Source organism: Anopheles nili, chromosome 2, assembly GCF_943737925.1.
Source record: "Anopheles nili chromosome 2, idAnoNiliSN_F5_01, whole genome shotgun sequence".
NCBI classification, from domain to species: Eukaryota; Metazoa; Arthropoda; class Insecta; order Diptera; family Culicidae; genus Anopheles; species Anopheles nili.
The window spans coordinates 77787448-77799178 of NC_071291.1; positions in this window are offsets into that span (position 1 = coordinate 77787448).

Genomic DNA, 11731 nt, shown 5'->3' on the forward strand with positions numbered 1-11731 from the left:
TCTTTCTCTTGCCATATCTCTTGTTTTTTCAATCTGTTTCAACACACGTTCACTCAAGTTGAGAAACTTGTAAGCTTAATTTTTCTGTTAGACGTAACGCCATGCTGATACGTAGAAAATGTACATAATTTTTCAAAATATTATTTATTCTCATAACGACACAAGGCAAAAGCGGTACTCAAATCACATGGAGAAAAATAATGCTATTCATTTTTGCACGCATTTGCGCTTCAGAAAAAAAGTGTTCCTTTACTAACACTTTTTTGTCGGTGCTGTCCTAAAAAGTCGACAGCTGCCACTCAGCTTTTGCGGAACACCTTTCCTGTTGCCCTTGTTTACTGAACGAGAATTAACTTCTTCTGAACTTTTCCCAAAACACGATTTAAAGGATTTAATACGATTAACGGTGGAAAAAGTATTTGCTCACACGAGCAAAAATAAAAGCTTGTCTAGAGGACGACGATACGAAAACTCACACCCTGTAAAACCTGTAAGTAAAAAGAAACAACATAAGCACTCGAAAATGTCTAACGACTTTTCGAGTACAAATATTTGAAAATGATGGATTTTCCTCCGATTTACGACCCGGCGACCTAGCATAGCCTGCCGTAGAAAGAGATCGACAGAGAGCCATCGAGCAAAAGTCACTTTGATTCACCGTAATTGAATTATTTCCACGAGTTTTACCACCGGCACTCGCAAGTTTTCCACAATCCGAAACTTTCCGCTCAAAGGCCCAACCACTCATCGGAAGCCGCCGAGCACTCCCTATGGAAACGCCCGAAAGCCAGCAGTCGTAAATCGCGACCGAAAACTTTTCATTTTCAATACCGTTGCTGCGGGCAGGCGGAAAGGATATGAAGCAGATCAACCTTTGGCTCACCTGCCCGCGAAAGTATTGTGACATAATCGGTTGCCTGCCCCCCGGGTTCACTTCTCCTACCGACCCGCTTGTCTCAAGTTTGCTACATCTTACTTTTTTCATTCGGTTTCGCAGAAAGCGACAGAACAAAGTACTAATGGATAGTTGATAGATTTTCCTCATACTTCGTGGCTCTCTAGCCATTTCTACCCTTCGTCATCCATTTATAGGCTCCATTGGCTCTCACTTCATTGATTCGAGCCCGATTGGAAATTAATAAGTTGATGTCGTAATATCTTACATCTTGAAATCCAATTAATATTACTTAATCACGTAGCTCTTAACAAGCTTCGACGTGCCAATTCATAAATATCACAATAAAGTATTTATTTCATGCACTACAAACCTCCAGGATTGTGTCATAGCGGTGGGCTTTAATAGATCAAAGCGTCAAAGCTATCTGATAGACTAAGAGTCATTTTCAAGCAATCCTGAACTAATCAGTAACGTAACGTATCGTGTAACAATTTGCTGTGGCTATGCCGTACAATGTTACAACGGCAAACAAAAACACCGACGAAGAACCTGACTGAATTGCAAACATACATAATTTGTTGTTCGAATAAACGGCTTTTTTACGAGCATGAATGTAACGGATTTTAGCATGATGCAGGTAATTTATTATTTGAATTACGACCAGCAAGGGAGGCGAAGAAATCATTGTCACCTGAGGATCCCGACGTCTTTCCCCAGAGGTATCACTCCGTGTCCAGTCTGCCTCGCATTAGGGCTTGGCCACACGGAGCAAAGTGCAAACTTTTATATCCCCCATTCCGTTCCATTCTTGACGCCACTTTGTGGCAAGCATCGTTTTCACCGTGGCCATTGTCGCCAATCATAATGCGGGAGTGCTGCAAAAGAATGCAAAACGATACGGTGCTCGAAAACCCAGTCCCGACTAACATTAACCACGTCCGCCCTCGACCCCCAGACCGTTTCCGGAGGCGCTGAGTTTTATATTCTGCCAGCGAAAGCAGCAGGTGAGCCACCGCACCCTGGCTACGCAAAACAGGAAAAAGTTATTTTCCACTAAACGGAAAAGCGCCTCTTCCTCCAAGACCGGTAGATGGGCACTGGAACTAATAAAAGCGCGGTTTGGAAAGATGTTGAAAGATGACGCCGAAGCATAAGCCGAAGAATAAAGGCCGTCGTCGCATATTCACACCGTCACAATCGCCCGCGAGGCAGACGCCGGTAGCGGATGCAGCAGAGTGAGCTGTAGACGAAACATATTACGCGGGTCGTATTCTGCCTTTGTTTGCGATCGTTAGCCAAACAGCGCTACCGTTGGCACCCATGCTCGCAGTGACTGCTTTGCGGCTCTGCCTACTCGGGCGGCCGCCCGGGCGATGCGTGTTGAATTCATCTGCAGTGGGGTTGAGCGGCACGAACAATATCCTCGGCCGTTGGGATGAGGGAGTAATGAAGAGACATTGGGTGTAACATTAACCATAACGAAACACGCTCGCTGCAGTTGGGTGCGAAACCCTGAACAGGAGATTTATTATTTATGTTCGGATTCAACCCAGAAGGATCGTGATAAAATTTGCTGCTTATTTTATTACACCATCTACGATTTTTCTTTCATCCCTAGCCGAGCCATGTCAAAACTCCGAACAGCATTTCTGCAAACCTCCCTTAAGGTTGACAACGATATTCTCACCGATAGGAAAGGTTTTTTACCTCCACCAAATGGTGCTGCGGAACCTACGGCTGCCAAGATTTTCCTGTACGCCGTTACTTGCATGATATATTCTAAACATTCGCCGTTCATCCGCCGTTTTCTCGAGATTTACCATCAATATTGTTGTGAAATTCCACACTAGCTTCCGCTGCAGAGTTGAAGAAAAAAAACCCAACCCTTGTGCCGACTCACTCCTAAGAAAGCAGCATACGACGAAGATGGAGAATCTAGTGATTGGCGCTAAAAGTGTCACTTTGACAAGAGCATCAATCTTTCTCAGGACCTGCGGGTTCGGATTCCAGTTCGTCATGCGTCGGCGAAGGATTTTCCTGACATCTCCGCTATCTCCCTTGAAAAAAACACGCCTTCAATACGCTAATGCGCGTTGACAAGCGACATGCACACAAAAATCCCCAAAATTGAAAACAATAAAATCGCATAATTTTGTACATACTGACTGAGCCTCGACGCTTGCGAGACTGGATCTCTCCCCACCCAGCTTCGGCTCCACCCCTCAAAGTCTTTTGTTAGCATATCCTGCAGTATTCCGTAACATAAACAATAATGCCTTCTTACGCTCTCCGAATCACCCACGCATCGTTCTTCGGTTTCTTTTCTATGACGCCTTATCTCCTCTGCAGCCGTCATCTTGCTTCTTTTCCCTCTCACTTTCGCACGTTTTCTCCATCACTTTCACCCTCCATGGTTGAACGGCTAGATGGCTCAGAATAGATGGAAAATGAAATTTCACACATTTGTTAAAGGCGCAAAACCAATATTTCAAACTCCTTTAGACGGAGTTACTCCGTAAAAACTCGCTCAATGGTTTTGTTGTTCACCAATGCGAATCAAGTTAAATATATTCGTATGAGTTTTAGAGCATGTTTATTCTATCCCATCAGTAAAAGATGCTGCGTAACATTGCGCCGGCAAGAAACTGTGCAAATTACACACAAAATGTTTATTCCGACCAAACGTCTCACAATCGCTTCGAGCAGGAAACGAGCTTCTCGTTTTTCACATCAAATTATGACTCTCCTACGCGCACTCCGCTGCTTCTAGCGTATTAACATGTGCCGCCCATCAGAGAACCTGCCTCGTTTAGAGCTCATTTTACACCATATCCCAGGCTAATGATAACGATACGATGATGGTAGAAAACATCAAAGCGACCCACCATAAAGATCCGAATGAATAAGCGCGACTTTCTTACAGGAAACCCGTTTCTCATTCATTTGCTGCAGGAAACATCCACTGGATTATAATGTAAAAAAGCGGATCTCGAATAAATATCAATCGTTTACTACGGTTGGTCTTGGATGAACTTCGCAAAGCAGCATGCTTCTATACTACGACAAGCGCAACAAAACATTCCCGGTAAAGCGTTTGACTTTCCTGAGTGTGTTCATTTCGCAGAAAAAGATCAAAACAAGCGAATGGAGAATGTAATTTCATCGCTCTGTTATTGTTTGAATATTTTCCGCATACGCCAAAAACTGATAAATTCAATCTATCTTGCTTTACCGCACGTCGTTGCCATAATCGCGACGTCTTTGTCGACGATGCTTAGAAGCCATTGGATAAATCTCAGGTAAACTCTGCGGCGTATCCATCCCTGATACTGGTTTCGTTAGCAAAATTTAAAAGCATTCTCCGTGTGGGAGTATACATACGACTTTCATCATGTTTAATAGGAACACGATAGCATTGAGAGATCTTCTCTTCTTTATTGTCTTGTAAATTTTACATCCTCAACGAACCAAACGACACCATGGAACGGTGGCACTTTGCACGTTGGTACGGAAAATGACATATGTTTAAATTTCGGTTTAAACATTCGCGCACAAATCAACCGATTAAAGTATATGAGCGATATATTGCTATCGATCCGATGACGCTGCACCAAGTCAACTGTCTATCCCATTGATCTTTCACCATTCAATTGCACTGGCTGCAGAACACGCAACCAAACCCTGCTCGTCACTGCAATTAGAAATAATCCACTGCAATAAAGCTTATCCAGAACACCGTGTGGTAGCAGCATTAGCTACAGTCATCGATACAACGCACATGCAAACGGAATCAAACTTCGACGGCGAGACAGACAAGAGTTGAGTCGATGAAATCCCGTTTTCAATCTGCCCTTAGCTTTGCCGTTCGAAATCCTACCAGCTGCCCGATGATACCGACCAAACGCGTTCGATTGATCAGATGACGTTCGTTTGCGGAATATACATGACCACGTCCCTTTTCCAAATCAAAGGGACAACGACGAAACGGTATTTCCTTCATTGTCCGGGAGCTGGCCATTCGAATGCAAATTCAGCGAGGCTCTTCATCTGTCACACATCAGACGATGAGTTAATCATAAAGGGGAAAACCTCAAAATCGATGCCGTTCGACTGCCGTAACAATTTCTACCAACATCACATGAGCAAGGACCAGATACCGCTAATAGATGACCGATGACGAGCTAGAAACGTCACAGAACGCGTGGTTGATTAGCATACCGTCTGACGCAGAACAAAAGCAATTAGAAATAAGCAAATGAGATAGCAAAAAAACATTCGCCCTTTTTATGGCTATACATAATTTTCATTGACAGTGTGACTAGTTACAAGTAAGGCATAACCAGTCGGTCTGAGAAGTGCACTCTCGAGACGGGCAGTTCTTATTCGTGCAGAAGACTGTCACGCCGACTTAACGTTTCCGCATCAGTTAACTTAAATTAAATGTCACCCCTTCTCGAACTTATCAAATTGCAACGACCACGCTACGCTAACGAACATATCAAGGCTGCACCACCGTAGGATATGGATGAGGAAAAAAAAACATATTTCTGCGAAATTTTTCATGCGGGTACACTGTCGGGTACCGAGACGAACAACGGTTCGTTCTGTACCATGAAAATCCATTTCCACAGACACACTATCTTGAAGGGTAAGATTTGAAACAAAAGTGCTCCATCAGCAGCATCATCGCTCGGCGACTAGAGCCAGACGGTACATGCTGTGCTGCATACAACCCGGAACCGATACTGGCAAAGGATCCCCCACACGGAGTCATCCCTTCACCGTATCTACTGAAGCTCTTACATTTGATTACCTTTCATTCAAATTGAATGAAACGAATACAACAATGTGCAGTTGGAGGAAAAGTGTCACTGAAAGCACTATTAATATTGTATTTCATTTTTCTTCACCATCATTTGATTCGACCTGGTGCAATGGGACGTGGCTTGTGACACGAAAGAATTGCCATTCGAAAGGCAGAGATTTTGTCCTTGCAAAAACAAACTCTACGTTCCTTGAATCCTTCCAGTAGCGAAACGAATAATCTGGCGCGAATGAAACAACGGGCTTCGACAAAAATTGTGTTCTGTACCGCGTTATATTTATAAGCGCAACAATACTTGCTCATATAGTACCGAAAAATTCAAGCAATTGTGCGCAGATTTTATCTTTTGTTACATATTTTTTAAACCATGAACTCATTTCATCATTTGTTAAATATGTAAAAAAAACTCAATGTGCATTACTTGTTCAACACACTGTAGCGTTCACAAGGAATTATGCTGCTTGAACAAGCATCTTTACAAGGGCTTGTATGCAGAGTGTATTTTGAAGCATTCCACCGTCTTGTGAACTTACGTGAATCCACTGCACTGCTTTTCACAACGGCTTCTCCCAAGGCTCCAAAGGTAGGTAGAATTGAATTCGCAAGCTGCACACCGATTTACAAACTGAAGCGTTAAAGCTACCACAGGAAGATACTAACAGCAACGGCATAAGGCAAATGCGAGAAAAAGTAAGAAAAGTCGGTGTTTTTCCCGGCAACCCAGTGTCTTCTCTGACACGATGCTCCACCATTTTGCCTTTTATTTCGATGCGCCATTATAACCATTCAATGTGCATACAAAAATATTTACAATTTCATTTTCTTCTTCGCAATTGAATTTTCTGCAGCTTGGTGGTAAAATCCTCGCGAGGATAGTTGTTACCATCACATTGTCCCAATGTTTTGCCAAAGACATACAAGAAAATAAACTGTATTTCCAATAACAATATTTTACTTGGAAAAATATAACATAGGCCGAATAAAATTCATCAAACTCTACACTTACATGTATATCTTAACAAATGGTGGCCTATTTTTCATATGACAACCTTATTATGTGTGTTGCTGAATTTCTTTGGAAATTGTACAATATCGAAATTAAAAACAAAACCTAATGTACAGCTTTAAAATAATTATTGTATTAAATTAAAAAAAAAGTCAGCATCAAATTCTTTTGAGTAATCCAATAGGGCATCAACTCCGGTGAAGATAATCTCCGTCCAACTCGTAAAGCGCAATCAGGATGACCAAACCGTATAACAATTCACATTCCACCGCGATTTCTCTCCGAACCATACTCAGCATACCCAAATAAGTACGCAAAGAGCTGGTGGCCTGCTGAAATCGATACACATTAGCCATCGTTAGGCTACCCACCGGGAGACGCATCGAGTTAAATTCCATCGACATCACATTAAATCTATTCTCGTAAAAATTCATCAGAACGATACTGAATGCGATGGGCTTAAAACCCCATCACTTTCGGCCACCTGGACGGATTCGTCAAAGTGTGATCGTAAAACGTGGTTAACAACAACCGTTTTCTTCGGACGCTATAAATTTATTAATTCGCTCTTAAATTTATGGCACACATACGCGGTGCTAACGGGAAAGCGCTTATGTGATCTGCCCAAACAACTGATGGGATGCGTGACAGGTTGTTTTTAGTGCACGATCTTCCTGACACTACGCAATCTTTTAATGTGTAGTCCCCTATAATGCATGTATGATGAATAAAGCGGAGTAATAAATCCCCTCTCGAGAATCATACATATGTTTAACCACATAGTGGTTGAACACCCTGTATTGACACAGCTAGATCTTCAGTTGGTTCCGAATCCACTAAATTTCGTTCGAAACACGAGCTGTGTGATTGAGCGAAGCAGTAAATTTTTCATTACCATCAAAGCCCACTAAAGCCCCATACCGATATAGGATCACGATGCGGAATTTTTCCATCGTCCAATCACCACTACTTCCGCAACAAGACCTTTGGCCACTTGTTCTGGTTGGAAGCACCCCTTTAAATCGCCGCCTTAGGTCACAGAAGGGGACATGGTTGCAACATTTGCGCCGCGAAGGGAGCTACCAAAAATCCACACAAAACATGTCCCGCTACGACCGAATCTCTTCGATCTGTTTCTGGTTGCAAATCTGGCATCGTCAGGTCTTCTCTTCTTGAGGCGGTTCGGCGGAAGAAGGCAAACTCAAATCCACCGCCTGATGCACATCCCATTCCCACTCACTATCGTCGTTCAGCGTGCGCATCAAATGGTTGCAGTTGACAGAAGTGCAGTAAATGGGTACCTGCTTCTGGCGGTAAATTCCATTCCAGATGAGAAGATATGAAAGCAACCTCGTTCCACGGCTTTACTGTCGACCGTATGGCCGACCGAATGTCCGTACGATAAATTCCGCAACGAGCAGACAACGCCGAATGCATTCCAGAGCGCAAGGCACATGCAAAAGTGGCAGCGAAAACGATGACAACAGCAGCAGGCAACCAAGCAAGAAGGGATTCAAAAGTACTTCCCAACCGGGCCAAACAAACACTTGCGTAGGGGAAAAAGTTCTAAAACGACAGCCAACACACGTTCCAGGCGGGCAACACCCGGAGCAAACCTATCCTTGTTGCAACCGAATGTTGCCGACTGGGCAACGAATGAATGTAGATGAATTTAGCTGCAAAAGATGTTTTCTCTGTGTTTAGATTTGAATAAAATATATCCTTCAGGCTTCAAGCCGTCCAAGGTCCTTTCCGGGACATTGGAAGAGCTTCAGGTCGAGTCCCATCGGTTCTGGGATGTCGATTTCGTTCAACAAGCTGAATCGGATAACACTGGAAGCATGCTTACCGGAGACGACCGTTGTCCAATGCTGTTCTCGATGATCTTCTACCGATCCAACAGCGTTGCTTAGGTCTAGGAGACCTCATGAAAGAACGACTCGGCGAAAATCGGCAGCAACAAAACGGTGACACAGCATTGGATTTTTCACGAGTCTTTTCCACTGAAGAGCACCATTTGTTTCCTCGTGCTACATATTCTTAACACTTCGTCCACAAGAAACAGCTTCCGCCACTGGCCTGCCATCAACAAAAAAATAGATCAGATCTCTCGAATCCCCACTCGACCATCAACCTTCAGTACTCTCAATATTTAATGTTTCTACTCTACCTTTTCGATGACCATAAGCTATTTCCGTAACACAGATTGGGCAACGAAGCATCATGAAAAATAACGATTCTGTATGCATTTCACGAACGTAAACAAAACACTACACGATACCACGCGAAAAAATCACTGCAACACAGTGGAATCTAATCGAAACTCTAACGCCAAGTTACACTTAAAACATTATTTTCGCATCAAATCAACTGATAAAACCGTTCAAATTTCGCTTCATAGATGAATGAAGTTGAATTAATTTGCTTAAACTGTCTAGAATATAACAAATCTATCAACCCATTCAAGAAATGTGCGCGCTGATTGTCTAAGTGTCATTTGGCTGTCATTTATTATTCCATTAGCTGCTTGACAGTTGCGCAAAGTGTGGAATAGGTGCGAATAGAAGAGGAGCGGATCTTTTTATGTTCAGGTTGTACGTTGAATTTACTTCATTATAATTTTACAAAGCCACCACAAAGCTTAACCATATACCATATACCATATGCTAATATCTAAAAACATGCTCTTTCTGAAATTATGTCAAAATAAATAAGCAATAAACTATTATAAAGAAACTTGTTAAACTAAATGCTACTGACATTTTAAATGACATCATAAAACAGTTATTTTTTCCCCCATAACATTGGGTAGTCGATAGCCGACAAAGAAACAGTTTATAAATATTCTACTATAGAAAGCTATACTACTCTTCACAAAAACAAGTATATGAAGCAGGGTTTCAGGGGATGGAAGAGCTTTACTTTAAGTTGCTACAGACACATCGCAAAATAATACAATGTTCCAAATTTCAAACTAAACCTTTCAGACACATTACAATTTTGCAATCACTTGCCACAATACAGCAATTTTAACGAACTTTACGTTATCTCAATTACATAATGCTAAGTATTCGATGCCACATAAGAAAAAATAAGTAACAACTGTCACATGGCGCCTTTTCATTTCACGATGACCGACATTTTTAATAACGACGCTTTCCTATGTCAATAAACAATTCCATAAAATAGGCCAAAACAACCTATACAAAGACTTCAAGCAACCCAGTTGGAGTCCTAGCTGAACAATAAAAATGCTCCGTCGCTGCTGATCGTTTTGCTCATTTGTCACCGGTTCATTTCTGCCTTCCGTTCATTTTACACCAGATTTAACGAGAATTTATTGAAACTGTTATTTTTTCGGTAGTTTTCTCCTTCATTTCGATGACCCGCCGAAGGGCCCGCCCGCGTTCAGTACCGGGCCAGAAAAGCCTTCCGAGGCTTTGGCTCAATCGGGACATCCTTTTTTTGTTTTGTTCGCCATGCCAAGCAAGAGATGCTTCGGCTGCTTCTCTGCACGTTACGGAGCGTTTGCATTTTCCCATAGCGGAAGCAGAGGCTCATTTTTTAGGCTTTTCCCGTGTTAAGCTGTCTGACCGACCACCGAACACCAACCCGAGACAAACGGTTCTTCGTTTGAACCAGATTTTGGATTCTCACCACGCTACAGGCAACGAAAAAAGATTCACAAAAACGACCATGGAAGGAGACGCGCCTTGCAGTTTCCGCTTATTTATTGCCGTTTTGTATGCAAATCAAGGATCTTCGTTCCCTAAGCGCGTTCAACTATTGCGCCCGGAGATAAAACAAAGGACGTACATATTTCCTGCGATTCGGCGAGACGTACTGGCGAAGCTTCCGAATGCGGTGACATTCTTATCCTTCGGAAGGAATCGCACTGCAATCGACAGAAATCATGCCCGGTTAGATTCTCGATTTGTGGCCGTCCGATTTAAATGGGATTAATGTTCGAATGTTTATTGATTTGCGAACGTGACTCGACGTCATAGATCTACTTCCCCTGCACCAGTGGTCCGGATACTGAAAGAATTTTCATCCATCGGGCGCGAAACGCGTCTATCCATCGACAAAGCCTATCGATTTCGAATGCAAGGCCCATGAAGATTTACTGTGAATTCGTAAAAATGGTAGCAAATTCGGAAGCGATGGATAAAATGGTACTACCCATGTGAGACAATCTCCTTCCTCCAGCTCGATTTCACAAAGTTCAAAAGAACTTTTACAATCAGTTTCAATACTACTCTGTCCTAAACGCCCGAATTGATGTATTCCGAATCCAGTGAAACTTTTAAATCGATACGGCAAAATACGTCGAGGTTGCTTCGTCACTCATTCAAGTAGAACCATACAGCCGATGTTTTTTGTTTGCACTTCCGGCACCGCTCCGCCATTGGCTCCTCATATCACCGACCGGAAGCGATTGTTTCTTCCCGTCTACATCGGAAACGGATCGGATTCAATCAAACAAGAAAGTACAGTTAAGACACTCAACAGGAAATCTACTGGACAGAGGAACGCGAAAACGAGACTATACCAAAGGACGAAGAAAACTCGGGGCGAACAAAAAACACACAACAGTGTTTATCCATTTTCCGAATCTGAACGGTAGGAGTTGATTTGTCCGGCGAAACACCAACATCGCCAGCCCGGAAGCTGGTTGCCTATTGCTTGTCATTCATTTCCAAAAGCCTCCGGAAAAGCGCCGAGCATTAATTTCATTTCCCGTTGCGCACACACACACGGGCATCCATTTACGCACGCATACACATTAGCGCTGCCATCGCCACGCGAAACACCTCGTCTGCTTCCACCTGTTACTGCAATTCACCTCCTCCTGGGCGAACCCACCCTTTCACGAGGAGCCAGTTTCGACAACCGATTGGTTGATCCGATTTTCTTTTTCACCGATTCACCGATATCAAACTTCCTCATTATCGGAATTGAATTTCAGCAGATTTCTTTTCTCTCGTCGATTTCGCCACCT